The sequence below is a fragment of the Pristiophorus japonicus genome, chromosome 3 (assembly GCF_044704955.1).
Source record: "Pristiophorus japonicus isolate sPriJap1 chromosome 3, sPriJap1.hap1, whole genome shotgun sequence".
NCBI classification, from domain to species: domain Eukaryota; kingdom Metazoa; phylum Chordata; class Chondrichthyes; family Pristiophoridae; genus Pristiophorus; species Pristiophorus japonicus.
The window spans coordinates 282,814,457-282,830,924 of NC_091979.1; positions in this window are offsets into that span (position 1 = coordinate 282,814,457).

A 16,468-nucleotide genomic window follows, 5' to 3' on the forward strand; every position below is an offset into this window, starting at 1 on the left:
GGGACATCTAGATAGGAATAGTGCAATCAAGCAGACGCAACATGGATTCATGAAGGGGAAATCATGTTTAACTAATTTACTGGAATTCTTTGAGGATATAACAAGCATGGTGGATAGAGGTGTACCGATGGATGTGGTGTATTTAGATTTTCAAAAGGCATTCGATAAGGTGCCACACAAAAGGTTACTGCAGAAGATAAAGGTACGCGGAGTCAGAGGAAATGTATTAGCATGGATAGAGAATTGGCTAACTAACAGAAAGCAGAGAGTCGGGATAAATGGGTCCTTTTCAGGTTGGCAATCGGTGGTTAGTGGTGTGCCACAGGGATCGGTGCTGGGACCACAACTGTTTACAGATGACACAAAGATTAGTGGGAAAGCGGGTTATGTAGAGGACACATAGAGGCTTCAAAGAGATTTAGATAGGTTAAGCGAATGGGCCAAGGTTTGGCAGATGGAATACAATGTCGGAAAATGTGAGGTCATCCACCTTGGAAAAAAAAACAGTAAAAGGGAATATTAGTTGAATGGGGAGAAATTATAACATGCTGTGGTGCAGAGGGACCTGGGGGTCCTTGTGCATGAATCCCAAAAAGTTAGTTTGCAGGTGCAGCAGGTAATCAGGAAGGCAAATGGAATGTTGGCCTTCATTGCGAGAGGGTTGGAGTACAAAAGCAGGGAGATCCTGTTGCAACTGTACAGGGTATTGGTGAGGCCGCACCTGGAGTACTGCTTGCAGTTTTGGTCACGTTACTTAAGGAAGGATATACTGGCATTGGAGGGGGTACAGAGACGCTTCACTAGGCTGATTCCGGAGATGAGGGGGTTACCTTATGATGATAGATTGAGTAGACTGGGTCTTTACTCGTTGGAGTTCAGAAGGATGAGGGGTGATCTTATAGAAACATTTAAAATAATGAAGGGGATAGACAAGATAGAGGCAGAGAGGTTGAGGCAGAGAGGTTGTTTCCACTGGTCGGGGAGACTAGAACTAGGGGGCACAGCCTCAAAATACGGAGGAGCCAATTTAAAACTGAGTTGAGAAGGAATTTCTTCTCCCAGAGGGTTGTGAATCTGTGGAATTCTCTGCCCAAGGAAGCAGTTGAGGCTAGCTCATTGAATGTATTCAAATCACAGATAGATAGATTTTTAACCAATAAGGGCATTTAGGGTTACGGGGAGCGGGCGGGAAAGTGGAGCTGAATCCACAGCCAGATCAGCCATGATCTTGTTGAATGGCGGAGCAGGCTCGAGGGGCTAGATGCCCTATTCCTGTTCCTAATTCTTATGTTCTTATGTTCTTATGTTACGTTTCTGGTCAATGATTAGACTCTCTCTTGTTTGAGATGGCCATTGCCTGACACTTGTGTGGCATGAATGTTACTTGCCACTTATCAGCCCAAGCCTGAATGCGGTCCAGGTCTTGCTGCATGCAGGCATGGACTGCTCCATTATCTGACGAGTTGTGAATGGAACTGAACACTGAGCAATCATCAGCGGACATCCCTACTTCTGATGGTGAGAAGTTCATTGATGAAGCAGCTGATGATGGTTGGGCCTCGGACACAGCCCTGAGGAATTCCTGCAGCGATGTCCTGGGGCTGAGATAATTGGCCTCCAACAACTGCAAACATCTTCCTTTGTGCTCGGTATGACTCCAGCCAGTGGAAAGTGTTCCCCCTGATTCCCATTGACTTCATTTTTACTAGGGCTCCTTGATGCCACACTCAGTCTAATGCTGCCCTGATGTCAAGGGCAGTCACTCTCACCTCACCTCTGGAATTCAGCTCTTTTGTCCACGTTTGGACCAAGGCTGTAATGAGGTCTGGAGCAGAGTGGTCCTGGCGGAACCCAAACTGAGCATCAGTGAGCAGTTTATTGGTGAGTAAGTGCTGCTCGATAACACATTCGACAGCACCTTCCATTGCTTTGCTGATGATTGAGAGTAGATTGATAGGGTAGGGGTTGGCCTGCGTTTTGTGGACAGGACATACCTGGATAGTTTCCCACATTGTCAGATAGATGCCAATGTTGTAGCTGTACTGGAACAGTTGGCTAGAGTGGCGGCTAGTTCTGGTGCACAAGTCTTTAGCACTACAGCTGGGATGTTGTCGGGCCCATAGTCTTTGCTGTATCCAGTGTGCTCATCCGTTTCTTGATATCACGTGCAGTGAATCAAATTGAATGAAGACTGGCTTCTGTGATAGTTGGAACCTCAGGAGGATGCTGAGATGGATCATCCACTCGGCACTTCTGGTTGTAGATGGTTACAAATGCTTCAGCTTTGTCTTTTGCATTGATGTGCTGGGCTCCGCCATCATTAAAGGATGGGAATGTTCATGGAGCCTCCTCCTTCCATTAGTTGTTTAATTGTCTACCACCATTCACGACTGGATGTGGCAGGACCGCAGAGCTTTGATCTGATCGGTTGATCTGTCTATAGCATGCTGCTTCCCCTGTTTAGCATGCATGTAGTCCTGTGTTGTAGCTTCATCGTTGGCATCTCATTTTTAGGTATGCTTGGTGCTGTTCCTGGAATACTCTTCTACACTCTTCTTTGAACCAGGTTTGCTCCCCTGGCTTGATGGTGATGACAGAGTGAGGGATATGCCGGGCCATGAGGTTACAGATTGTGGTGGAATACAATTCTGCTGTTGCAGCACTTCATAGATGCCCAGTTTTGTGCTCCTAGATCTGTTCTGAATCTATCCCATTTAGCATGGTGCTAGTTCCACACAACACAATGGAGGTTGTCCTCAGTGTAAAGACCGGGCTTCGTCTCCACAAGGACTGTGTGATGGTCACTCCTATCAATACTGTCAGGGACAGATGCATCTGAGACAGAAGATTGGTGAGGACAAAGTCAAGTAGATTTTTCTCTCACCATCTGCCATAGGCCCAGTCTGGCAGCTATATCCTTCAGGACTTTGCCAGCTCGGTCAGTAGTGGTGCTACTGAGCCACTCTTGGTGATAGACATTCTGTTCCGTTGCTACCTTCAGTGTTTCTTCCAAGTTGTGTTCAACATGGAGGGGTACTGATTCATCAGCTGAGGGAGGGCCATAGGTGGTAATCAGCAGGACTTCATGGAGTTTGACCTGATGCCATGAGACTTCATGGGGTCTGGAGTCAATGTTGAAGACTCCCAAGGCCACTCCTTCCCAAGCAACTGTACACCACTGTGCCACCACTTCTGGTGGGTCTGACCTGCCGATGGGACAGGACATACCCAGGGATAACGGTGGGTGAATCTGAGATGTTGGCTGAAAGGTATGATTCTGTGAGTGTGACTATGTCAGGCTGTTGCTTGACTAGTCTGTGGGACACAGTTCTCCCTATTTTGGCACAAGTCACCAGATGTTAGTGTGAAGATCTTTGCAGGGTCGACTGGGCTGGGTGTGCCTTTGCCATGAACAAGACCATCTGGTTGTATTATTATTATTTTTTCGAGCGATTTATTACAAATGCGTGGTTTGCGAGGCCATATCAGAGGGCAGTTAGGAGACAACCACATTGCTGGGAGTCTGGAGTTACATATAGGCCAGACCGGGGTAAGTACGGCAGATTTTCTTCCCTAAAGAATATTGCTGAACCAGATGGGTTTTTATGACAATCCAGTAGTTTCATGGTCACCATTACTGATACCAGCTTTTTATGACAGATTTTTATTTAATTAACTGAATTTAAATTACACAGCTGCCATGGTGGGATTTGAATTCATGTCTCCGTATCATTAGTTCAGATCTCTAGATTACTAGGCCAGTAACATAACCACTGTGCTACTGCTCCCAGTATTAATTATTTTATACTAAATATTTAAATAGCGAATGCTGATTTCAGTGTACTGACTTGGGATAATTACTGAGCATGACGATGCTGGTGTGCAACATTCACATCCGCAGAAAAATTATACAACTGCTGAAGTACATTAGGTTAATGATTACATCTGTAATGATATTCATTCAACTCTCTCTCTCTCTCGCTGTTAAGTCCTAAGTCAGCACAGTGAAATCAGCACTCGCTATTTAAATATTTAGTGTAAAATAATTAATACTGGGAGCAGCACAGTGGTTATGTTACTGGCCTAGTAATCTAGAGACCTGAACTAATAATATGGAGACATGAATTCAAATCCCACCATGGCAGCTGTGTAATTTAAATTCAGTTAATTAAATAAAAATCTGTAATAAAAAGCTAGTATCAGTAATAGTGACCATGAAATTATTGAATTGTCATAAAAACCTGTAAAGTCCTTACTCCACAGTATAAAACCACACGAGGCACCTTCTGGGGACAAGGTCACTCTGTGACCTGAACTCTTTATTCACAGGACTCCAAAGATAGAGACCATGCGTGGGACCTCCCTTTTTATACCTGAGTGATCAGGTAAGGAGTGTCTCCCACAAGTCCACCTCTTGTGGTCAAGGTGTGCATCTAGGTTGAGTGTATACAGTAATATTGTGGTTACATACATGACATCACCTCCCCCCACAAAGTCTTATTGGAATCATAGGTTTAGTCTTTCAGGTGGTCTACGCTCCCTCGTGGAGCGCCGCAGTTGGGGCTCTGGTTGTTGTACACTGACGTGAGTGTCTGTCACCTGGGGTGATTCTGGCCTGTCCGGGCTGACCGCAGGGACTGTGCATTATTCTGATTGCTCTTGTTGCTCATTCACTGGCGGTGTGGTGAGCTCCATCTCATGGTCTTCTTCAGGTACCTCCGTGTCAATGCTGAACCTTTTTTTTTTACTTGGTCCAGATGCTTACCATTGTTGAGTTTTATCACAATTACCCTATTCCCCTCTTTGTCAATTACAGTGCCCTCAAGCCATTTGGGCCCCATGGTGTGATTGAGGATGAATACAGGATCATTTATTTCTATACATCTCCCCCTTGCATTACGGTCATGGTACTCGTTTTGTGACTTGCGCTTGCCCTCAACTATGTCGGTCAGGACTGGGTGAATGAGGGACAACCGAGTTTTGAGTGTCCGTTTCATTAGTAGCTCTGCGGGCGGGACCCCCATGAGCGAGTGCGGTTGGGATCTATAGGCCAGCAGGAGGCCCGATAGGCGGCATTGTAGGGAGGGCCCTTGAATCCTGAGCATACCTTGCTTAATGATTTGGACCGCACATTCCGCTTGGCCATTGGAGGCCGGCTTGAACGGCGGAGTCCTGACGTGGTTGATGCCATTGCCCGACATAAACTCTCTGAATTCGTAGCTTGTGAAACATGGGCCATTATCAATAACAGATGTCCCTCAAGCCATGGGTTGCAAAGACCGCACGTAGGCTTTCCACGGTGGATTTGTGAAAGGGAAATCATGCTTGACAAATCTTCTGGAATTTTTTGAGGATGTTTCCAGTAGAGTGGACAAGGGAGAACCAGTTGATGTGGTATATTTGGACTTTGAGAAGGCTTTCGACAAGATCCCACACAAGAGATTAATGTGCAAAGTTAAAGCACATGGGATTGGGGGTAGTGTGCTGACATGGATTGAGAACTGGTTGTCAGACAGGAAGCAAAGAGTAGGAGTAAATGGGGACTTTTCAGAATGGCAGGCAGTGACTAGTGGGGTACCGCAAGGTTCTGTGCTGGGGCCCCAGCTGTTTACACTGTACATTAATGATTTAGACGAGGGGATTAAATGTAGTATCTCCAAATTTGCGGATGACACTAAGTTGGGTGGCAGTGTGAGCTGCGAGGAGGATGCTGTGAGGCTGCAGAGTGACTTGGATAGGTTAGGTGAGTGGGCAAATGCATGGCAGATGAAGTATAATGTGGATAAATGTGAGGTTATCCACTTTGGTGGTAAAAACAGAGAGACAGACTATTATCTGAATGGTGACAGATTAGGAAAAGGAGAGGTGCAACGAGACCTGGGTGTCATGGTATATCAGTCATTGAAGGTTGGCATGCAGGTACAGCAGGCGGTTAGGAAAGCAAATGGCATGTTGGCCTTCATAGTGAGGGGATTTGAGTACAGGGGCAGGGAGGTGTTGCTACAGTTGTACAGGGCCTTGGTGAGGCCACACCTGGAGTATTGTGTACAGTTTTGGTCTCCTAACTTGAGGAAGGACATTCTTGCTATTGAGGGAGTGCAGCGAAGGTTCACCAGACTTATTCCCGGGATGGCGGGACTGACCTATCAAGAAAGACTGGATCAACTGGGCTTGTATTCACTGGAGTTCAGAAGAATGAGAGGGGACCTCATAGAAACGTTTAAAATTCTAATGGGTTCAGACAGATTAGATGCAAGAAGAATGTTCCCAATGTTGGGGAAGTCCAGAACCAGGGGTCACAGTCTAAGGATAAGGGGTAAGCCATTTAGGACCGAGATGAGGAGAAACTTCTTCACCCAGAGAGTGGTGAATCTGTGGAATTCTCTACCACAGAAAGTTGTTGAGGCCAATTCACTAAATATATTAAAAAAGGAGTTAGATGAAGTCCTTACTACTAGGGGGATCAAGGGGTATGGCGAGAAAGCAGGAATGGGGTACTGAAGTTGCATGTTCAGCCATGAACTCATTGAATGGCGGTGCAGGCTAGAAGGGCCGAATGGCCTACTCCTGCACCTATTTTCTATGTTTCTATGTTTCTATGACATGCATGAATTCAGAATGATGTACTCGATCCATAATGATGTACCACAATAAGGAACATCTTACCCCTGAACGGGCCCGCGTAGTCAACATGAATGCGTGACCATGGCATGGTGGCCAGGGCCACGGGCTGAGCGGGGCCTCCCTGGGAGCATTACCCAGCTGGGCACACATCGTGCATCTGCGAACACAGTGTTCCAGGTCTGAATCAATTCCAGGCCACCAAACGTGTGACCGGGCAATGGCCTTCATCAGCACAATGTCTGGGTGCTCGCTGTGGAGTTCCCCGATGAAGGCCTCCCTGCCCTTCTGGGGCATAACTACCTGGCTGCCGCATAGTAGGCAGTCGGCTAGGATGGAGAGCTCATCCATCTGTCTGTGGAACGGTCTGACCTCCTCAGGGCATGCGTGTGCAGGCGCCCAATCCCCAGTCAGGACACATTTCTTAATCAGGGATAGGAGGGGATCTCTGTTTGTCCAGATTTTGATCTGGCGGGCTGTGATGGGGGAACCTGCGCTGTCAAAGGCATCGACAGCCATGACCATCTCAGCGCTTTGCTCCGCTGTCCCCTCAGTGGTGGCCAGTGGAAGCCTACTGAGCGCATCACTGCAATTTTCAGTGCCGAGCCTATGCCAGATGGAGTAGTCATAAGGAGCCAGCGTGAGAGCCTATCGCTGTATGCGAGCTGATGCGTTGGCATTGACAGCCTTGCTGTCTGACAACAGGGATGTTAATGGCTTGTGGTCCATCTCTAATTCAAACTTCCTACCAAATAGGTACTGATGCATTTTTTTTTACACCGTATACACATACAAGCATTTCTCGACCATCCCATATCCCCGTTCTGCTTGAGAGAGCGACCTGGAGGCATAAGCCACAGGTTGTAGTTGACCCTCAGAATTGCCCTGCTGCAACACGCACCCAACCCCATAGGACGATGCATCACATGTCAGAACCAAGTTTTTACAGGGGTTGTACAAGGTCAACAACTTGTTTGAACAAAGTAGGTTTTGCACCAGATCCTGACAGTCCCCCCAAAACCAATTGTAACCCTTACGCAGGAGCACGTGTAGCAGCTCAACAACGTGCTCAAGTTCGGCAGAAGGTTCCCGAAATAGTTCAATAGTCCCAGGAATGAATGCAACTCCGATGTGTTGCAGGGCCTGGGTGCTTGTCGAATCGCCTCTGTTTTGGATTCGGTGGGCCGAATCCTATCTGCAGCAACCCTCCTGTCCAGAAACTCAACCTCAGGAGCTAAGAACAAACATTTAGACTTTTTGAGTCGCAGGCCTACCCGGTCCAGTCGGCGTAGCACCTCCTCCAGGTTGTGGAGGTGTTCCTTGGTGTCTCGACCCGTGATGAGGATGTCGTCCTGGAATACGATCGTTCCAGGAACGAATTTAAGCAGGCTTTCCATGTTTCGTTGAAAAATTGCAGCCGCTGATCGAATGCCAAACGGGCACCTGTTATAAATGAACAGTCCCTTGTGCGTGGTGATGGTGGTCAGTAGTTTAGATTCATCGGCCAGTTCCTGGGTCATATAGGCTGAAGTGAGGTCCAATTTGGTGAACAGCTTGCCGTCTGCCAGCGTGGCGAAAAGGTCCTCCGCTCTCGGGAGCGGGTATTGATCTTGTAGGGACACCCGATTGATGGTGGCCTTGTAGTCGCCACAGATCCTGACAGAGCCATCCACTTTTAGTACGGGAACGATGGGGCTCACCCAGTCGCTGAATTCGACAGGCGAGATGATGCCCTCTCTCAACATCCGGTCCAGTTCGCTCTCGATCTTTTCCCGCATCACATACGGCACCGCTCTGGCTTTGTGGTGCACTGGCCTGGTGTCCGGGGTGATGTGTATCACTACGTTAGTGCCTTTGAAAGTCCCAACGCCAGGTTGGAATAGTGAATTGAATTGTTGTAGGATTTGTGAGCACGAACTTCACTCCACAGATGACATTGCGTGAACATCCCCCTATTTCCAGTTCATCTCGGCTAACCAGCTCCTCCCCAACAGTGCGGGACCATTGCCCGGGACAATCCAAAGCGGTAGCCGATTCACTAACCCATTGTGTGTGACAGCCAACATTGCACTGCCTAGCACCGGAATGGTTTATTTCGTGTAAGTCCGTAATTGTGTGTCAACATGTGCTAATTTGGATCTACTGGCTTTAAGTGGCCATAGCTTCTCAAATTGCTGAACGCCCATGAGTGACTGGCTGGCCCCAGTGTCCAGCTCCATGCATACTGGGATATCATTTAATAAAACCTTCTTCATCATTGGTGGCGTTTTGGTGTATGAACTGTGAATATTCGCCACGTAGACCCGCTGCACCTCGGCGTCCATCGATTTGCCCCAAAGGTCATCCTGCCTCAAAGAACAATCTTCTGGTCCATCCGCCTCATATTGGTCTGGTTGCAGGCTTCCTGCACATTCGAGCTAAGTGGCCACTGAGATTGCAGTTCCTGCAGACAAACTATTGAAATCTGCAAGATCAAGCTGAGTGTTTTCCTCCACACCTCCAGCATGAGTTAAAGTTTCCATTGTTGGGAACAAAAGGGACTATGGCCAGGCATTCCGCGCTGACTGTCCCTTTGACTGCTCTTAAGTACCCTATTAGTGGGTGTCAATGGCCCCATCACGGGCCGCATTTCCACTGTGATGGCGTGAATGCCTGTTCAGCCTGCCATTGCTTCTGTTGAAGTCCTGCTCTGGAGTCTATTGCTTCGGACTGCCCCTGCCTGCCTGCGGGGCTCTGAGTCACATTAATGATGTTGACTCCCTGATCCATCGCCGCGTTAGAGGCAGAATTGCGCGCGTATATTATTTTCGTCTCTTCCTCCCCCGCCATGAAAGTTTGAGCCATCAATGCCGCCGCTTCCAAGGTCAAATCCTTGGTCTCAATTAATTTGCGTAAAATTCCCGCATGACCGATGCCCTCGATAAAGAAGTCCCTTAGCATCTCCCCCCTGCAGGCGTCTGTGAACTTACAGAGGCTGGCCAAATGACAGAGGTCCGCTACAAAGTCTGGTATGCTCTGTCATTCATGACGTCGGTGGGTGTAGAATCTGTGTCGGGCCATATGTATGCTACTCGCCGGTTTCAGGTGCTCCCCGATCAATTTGCTAAGTTCTTCAAAGGTATTGTCCGCCGGCTTTTCAGCTGCTAGTAAGTCCTTCATGAGCGCGTAAGTTTTTGGTCCACAGCTGGTCAAGAGATGAGCCCTTCGCTTGTTGGCTGCTGCATCCCCCAGCCAATCTTTCATAACGAAGCTTTGCTGAAGCCTCTCAACAAAATTGTCCCAGTCTTCCCCAACACAGTACCGTTCCTCTGTGCTACCGGTGGCCATTCTTGTGGGTTGTGAATTCCCGTTTCTCGTCGCCAATGTAAAGTCCTTACTGCCTTTTAAGATTTGAGTATGAGATGTTCGGAAACTCCATGAGAAGCAATGACTGCAGTGCTGCTGGATGGAGCAGGGGATATGGGGCTAGAACCTCCACTTTTGAGATTATCGCTCAAAAATGGGCATTATTTCCGGCGTGGGTGTTAAAAAAGGGTTTTCAAATTGCCGGCTTCTCGCTCATTCTCAAAACACCTAGTTTACATTTTTGAAAATGGGTGTTACCGTGAGCGATATCAAATGGGCGGTAGTGTTACATTTTTTTGACATTCTGCCGTAAAATATGCTCGTCCTCAGCAACGGCATGGCAACACCCGATTCCCGCGATTCAGGAGGTCAAGGGTCACCATGACATGCACAGAAGAGGAGACAGAGAGAGAGGGAGCTCAGAGGGACTGAAGGCGTGGCTGGGTGTGGTGTGGCTGCTTTGGGAGGAAGGAGGGAGACTTTAGACCTTCGCAGCAAGTAGGCAAACAAAAAGTAGCTGTTAACAGCCACATATTTGACCAAATTTGCCCTATACTGGAGGGACAGGAGGAGGCATCGCAGCACGCTGTGGAGACTGACGCTGGAGAGAACAGTGAGGTGGGAGAGCAGCACATTGGAGACCGCAAAAGAGCCAGGAGGTTCTCAGACAAGGAAAATGCCTCCCTCCTGCAGGAGGTTGAGTCACGCTGGGGTGATTTGACACAGGGAGGGCGTGGGAAGCCCACCCCAAAGGCCTACCAGAGGATATCGACCGAGTTAGCAGAGGTGGTCTCGTCGGCGATCAACGAGGTGCGTGAGGGCAATCAATGCCGCAAACGATGGAACGACCTTGTGAGATCCGCAAGAATAAGTATTACATTGATTTACATGTACTTATGTATTTAGATAATTTGATTTGTAACAGTCTGAGCGACTATCAGCAGATGTGATGTCTTGCACTTTGACCGGGAATGTTTTATTCAAAGCCTGCGGTCACGGTGTACGTCTTTAGGTAAAGAATGATAATAATCATAATAATCATGATTACATCTGTCGGTTAAGTGTTGTATCAGTGTCTGTGACAGTACCTAGCAATGATATCACGCAATGATCTCATGCCATGTCGTCCTGACACATTCATTTTACAGAAGAAGCTATCGATGATAAGATCCATGCAGAGGTGAACGGGTGGGGGTCACCAGTCCCCAGCAACATCACTGACATGGAGGAGCAAGTGTTAGCACTCATGGGGATGCAGCCCCGGACAGACACGAATGCATCTGCAGACCTTGAATTGATGCCATGTGAGTAAAGCTTACACCATTGCATGATGTAAAGTCAATAGATGCCACACCAACTAATTTCCGACCAATCATATATGATAGATGATTTCTAAAAGTGTCATAGAAATAATGCTGGCCTAATGAAAATCATTGCAATCCACAATGTGTTGATGGTCATGAAATGTGAGAGGTCTGCGATGATTTTGAGAGTGGTGGTGCTTTTGTCGTGCATATGCTGTGTGTAGCGCTGGACTCACCTTGTCGCCCTAGCACCCCCCACTCCTCTAACAACCTCATTTGTGTCTTGCAGCTCAGCCAGCAGCGTGGCTCCAGGCAAGGCCACAGAGGCCAGAAGGTGGGGGCACGGGGCAGGAGTCGGCGGATAATCCTATTACATCTGGTGCTGAGGAGCTCCAATTGTCGCCCGTCAATCAGCTGGATCTATTCTCGATGGATGAGAGCACGGACTTCAAAGAACCTGCATCGCCACGCTCCAGAACCTATTCCACCCCAAGGCCATCTATTGGTCCTCCGGTCATTCCAGCCTCCACTCTGGAGATGCCGGCCCCAAGCACCTCTCCACAGGGCACCCCATTTGTCTCCAGGCCAGCGCCGACCCTGCGGAGGCCTCGTGGATGCGGCAGGTCTTTTCCACGAGCGCGACATGACAGCGGAGAGATGGTTCAATTGTCCAGGAGGACTGTAGACATTGGTGACCAGCTCATTAAAGCATATCCCGACACCTGGCCACCATGTCTGAGTACATTCTGTGCATACGGAGTCCCTGGATGTGATAGCCAGGGACACTGCTGCCACAGCCCTCCAAGTGGTCCCAGAGCCCAGCACTCCACCCCTAGGTTCGGCACCACCAATGCGAACAACAGATGCAAGCAAGGATCAAGATCCTGCTTCTACATCAGAGAATGTTGCTCCCTCAGCACCCCACCTCCCCCCCCCCACCGCTCCTGTACCCATCCAACCAATGCATCTGCCTTCATCCCCCCACTGAGGCACCATCTGAGGAGCTCCTCAGTCAGGCGCCGTGGAGCGAGGAGGGGAAGGGATAGAGGTGGGAAGAAGAAAGAGAGGTGGGAAGGAAAGTGAAGTGCATGTGCGCAGGTGATAGCTGTTGTTATATCTCCATCTGGGTGTATGCAATTTGTTGCAATGTATGGGGGCTGGGGAACACGCTCCTGCTTTGACTTTGTATTATGTATTGCTGGACATTCTGAACATGTGATTTCTGTCAATGGTGGAAAAAGTGGGATATGGACGGGGGTTGGGTGTTATTAGCTGTGTTACTTATGATTTCAGACCAATGTTGGTATTAAACTTTTGTTATTGAACATAACCTTGTTGCACATTGTCTCAGATAGCTGCACCGTTACATACTGGTGATTCCTTAACAGGAAAGGGTTAAACACAACTTAACATCAATCAACGTAAACTTTAACTGGCACCAAGATGATGGGCACCATTAATGTCTGAGCTGCACACACACAGCAGTGTGTCAGCATTGTCACTCACATCAGCGCTCTTTCAGGCAACTCTTTCTGATATCAGCTTAATAAATGCCAGCCACACCGCTGGCATCCGTCCCGGTTAGTTTCACTTTTTATGGGCGGTTTTTTGAGCGGGCGTTATTCTGGGCGATATGTGTGGGAGGTGGTGAAATTGATGGTGGGCGATCGCCATGGCTGCTAGTTTGGGTAAATATGCTCCTTATGACAAAAAACAGTCGGCGGGCTTGATTATTGAATCTCGGCGTTAAGTCCGTGAGGAAAGTAATGCAGGGTGATAATATGGGCGTTGAAATTGTCCATTCTGCTGATTCCCGAAAAAGTGGGTGGGCAGTAATATTTTTGTTCGATGTTAAACCCATTGGGAAAATAACGCTCAGTGATAAATCTCCAAAAAAAGGCCGTCTGTTTGTATTTTGTGCCAAAATGGGCGATAGCTGGGCGTTACATGTCATTTCAGTGGTTAACTGGCCGTTAAGCAGGCAACAAAAGTGGAGGTTCTAGCTCATGGCATGAGTAGAGCCGTAGGCTGTGGCTGAATTGTGGTAATGTGAGGATGAATGGATATTGTAGAGTTTTGTTCAATAACGTTTAGAAATCAGGGACTAGATATGCAGTGTCCATAACAAGGGTCCCTAGTCTATTGAAGGAGCAGGGTTGATGTTCTTTATTAATATGAAAAATGAATAACTCCCTGGTGGCAGACTTCAATCACGCCAGGATCATCTATATACACTTTCATCAGTACTGGGCTGAATGTTCTGTCAAAAGTTTGCATCAAAAATGCCGTGAGCTTAATTCTTTTTCCTAGCAATCTACTTAAATGGATCAAGTATTCTCAAAATTAGTTTAATCTTTCAGAATTAAATAATCAGAACTCAGAGAACTATGATTATCTGTACTTAGTCATAACAGCTACCTGACAGTTAGCTACTGCTCAGTCTGCAGCCTGACATTTAATTAGTTTTGCACATCATTAGAAGTTATTTAGCCAGTTATTTCATTGCCTTTAGCAATTCAACATGTATAACTCCACTGAGATTAAATCTGGAGTTCTGCAGCCCTGCCAGTCACACTCTTATTTTAGTTAAAAAGTAAAAGAAAATTGTTATGAGAAAAAGTGCCAGGCATTCTGTAAACCCATTTGAATATAACATCAGCTCTATATTTAAATAGGTTAAAAATTTGTCTGTTATTTTTGCTCCTGGGAATTTACTTTTCATAATCAGGCTCAGATGCAGTCCAACGTGACAGCCCAAAGGCCATCACAGGCTGAAATGATGCACATCAGACTACTTCCTTGGGCTGCATTCGTTCCCACTCTTCTCACATGATTTCTGCAAAATAGGCTTCTTAAATGTCCTTAATCCAATCAATTGCACTTAAGTAGCTCTTTGGCCAACTGCTCCTAATAAGAGCGTCTCTCAGAAAATCGTGCCTTGACTTCAATACAGGGAGTCCCTGGTGATAGCATGTGTAAATTTACTCCTCCAATCCCAGATTATAGCCGAGAGTGGAAGAAATGGCTTTCAATAACAACTTGTTTTTATACAGCGACTTTAAAATAATAAAATGTCCCAACACCCTTTACAGGAGCATTATAAAACAAAATTTGACTCCAAACCACATAAAGAGATATTAGGGCAGATGACTAAAAGCTTGGTCAAGAGGTAGATTTTAAAGAGTATCTTAAAATGAGGAAAGAGATGTAGGCCCCAAGTTTCCACACGCGGCAAAACAGGCGCCCCTCCGAGCTGGGTACCCGTTTTTCGCGCCGAAAACGGCGCTTGAAAAAAAACGCGCTATTCTCGAGCGCTTTGCAGCTCGATGTCTGCTTGGCGCGGCGCACAGGGGGCGGAGCCTGCCACTCGCGCCGATTTTGTAAGTAGGAGGGGGCGGGTACAATTTAAATGAGTTTTTTTCATGCCGGCAACCCTGCGCGTGCGCGTTGGAGCGTTCGCGCACGTACAGTCTGAAGTAAACATTGGCACTCGGCCATTTTAAAAAGTGCTGCAGAAAAAGTGAAAATTTGTTTATTGAACCCTTGCAAAGGCTTGCATTTTAATTTTCTTGATATTTCTGTGTGTGAGGGTGAGGGAGTGCATTCTGTAATTAAAGATAGACTGTGATAAACGGGACACATGCACTTGTTTGAGACTATTCAAATTCTTTGTAGCTGTTCAATTTTTAACATTTTTTAATAAAACCACATTGCCCTTCCATGATCAGCACTGAGGCTTCTTCCAGCTTTCTCCCCCTGCCGTCGGACGGGCCCGACGGCAAACGGCTGCCTGAAAGGCCTGCCTGAAGCACTTTCACACAGGTAGGAACATGGTTTATTTAATCTTTTCTTTGCTTATAAATTTTTATTCAGGTTGGATTTATTTGTATAATATTTGTATAAGTATAACTAAGGATTTATTGTAGAATTTAATGACTTCCCTTCCCCCCTCCCCCCCTCCCCCCCACCTCGTTCCCGACGCCTAATTTGTAACCTGCGCCTGATTTTTTAATGTGTAGACAAGGTTTTTTCAAGCCTACAAAAATCTTCACTTGCTCCATTCTAAGTTAGTTTGGAGTACGTTTTCACTGTGGAAACTTTCAAATCAGGCGTCAGTGGCCGGACACGTCCCCTTTTGAAAAAAAAATTCTGTTCAAAAGTGAAACTGTTCTACCTGACTAGAATTGCAGAAAACTTAAATGTGGAGAATTTCGATTTCTAAGATACTCCGTTCTCCACCAGTTGCTCCTAAAAATCAGGAGCAAATCATGTGGAAACTTGGGGCCGTAGAGTGGTGGCGAGGTTCAGGGACAGAATTCCAGAACTTAGAGCCATGGCTACTGAAGGCACGACTGCCAATGGTGGAGGGATTAAAATTGGGGATGCTCAAGATGCCAGAATTGGAGGAACACAGATATCTCAGAGGGTTGTGGGACTGGAAGGGATTACAGAGATAGGGATAAGGCATGGAGGGATTTGAAAATGAGGATGATAATTTGAAAATTAACTTTTATGGTTAGTTAGTACTTGCCAATTATTTTCCAGTGATTTGACAACTTTTCCTGTGTGTAGTGCTTCTGATCATTCCCATCTGTTTATGGTCCCAATAACAAAATGTTTTGATTGCTTATTCACATTGATGTTTGGCAATTCAGCCAACAAATTTATACGAGCCTTCCTGGAAGAACTATTGGTTTTTCCAAGTGTGCATTTACAGTGCAACCATCAGACTGAGAATAATAGTTACAGTTCAGGTTCTAGCCAGAATCATAGTCATATTGCTTGGCTCTTGTGTGGCTACAACTTTAACTGTCCTGTTTAGGATCGAGCTCTCAACATATGCATGTGCACAGAGCTCTCTCCCAACAGTTAGATATTTAAATGTTCGGAGAGAAAACAGGTGAATCCTGCTCTCTAAACATTTAGGCCAAATATTCCAGGGTGGTATTGGGCCCGATCAGAGATGCGTCAGGTGGGAAATTTGAAAAAGGGGAGCAGGTCGGGAACCTGCCATCATCCCGGAACCACGCGTGTTTCCCTCGGGCGCATTTGCCAGTGTGGCAGTGACCCGACTGGCAGAGGCGGGCGACCTACATGAAATCATTATCAGCTTTTTGTCAAACACTTAAGAGCTTTTTCCCCCTATATTTCAAATTTCCCTGCATGGCCACGGGATTCTGCATAGTTTAAGAATAAGG